The following is a 340-nucleotide window of genomic DNA, read 5'->3' on the forward strand; positions in this document are numbered from 1 at the left end:
TAGTGTCGTTAAGTATTGCTATAGATTGTGATCGGGGATTTAGATATTCTATATATATTTTTCTCTCATTTTTCCTGTCGAAAGGATGTTCTATTGAGCTGACTTTTTATATGTAAAAAATATATATAGAATATTTTCCCCTGATTTTCGAAGGTGACACTCACCATGACTCAGCAATATCAAACGTTTCCTCTATGGCGCTCGTTCGTTTGACGCGAAATTCCTATTTTAAGACTCAGACACTAAACAAAGAACAGGACGATAAATTAACCGAAAAAAAAAACGATGTAAAGAGCTTATGAAAAGGAGACTTCATTCCTCGTAAGTGACGTCAAAATTT

The sequence above is a fragment of the Penaeus monodon genome, chromosome 24, assembly GCF_015228065.2.
Source record: "Penaeus monodon isolate SGIC_2016 chromosome 24, NSTDA_Pmon_1, whole genome shotgun sequence".
Lineage (NCBI taxonomy): Eukaryota > Metazoa > Arthropoda > Malacostraca > Decapoda > Penaeidae > Penaeus > Penaeus monodon.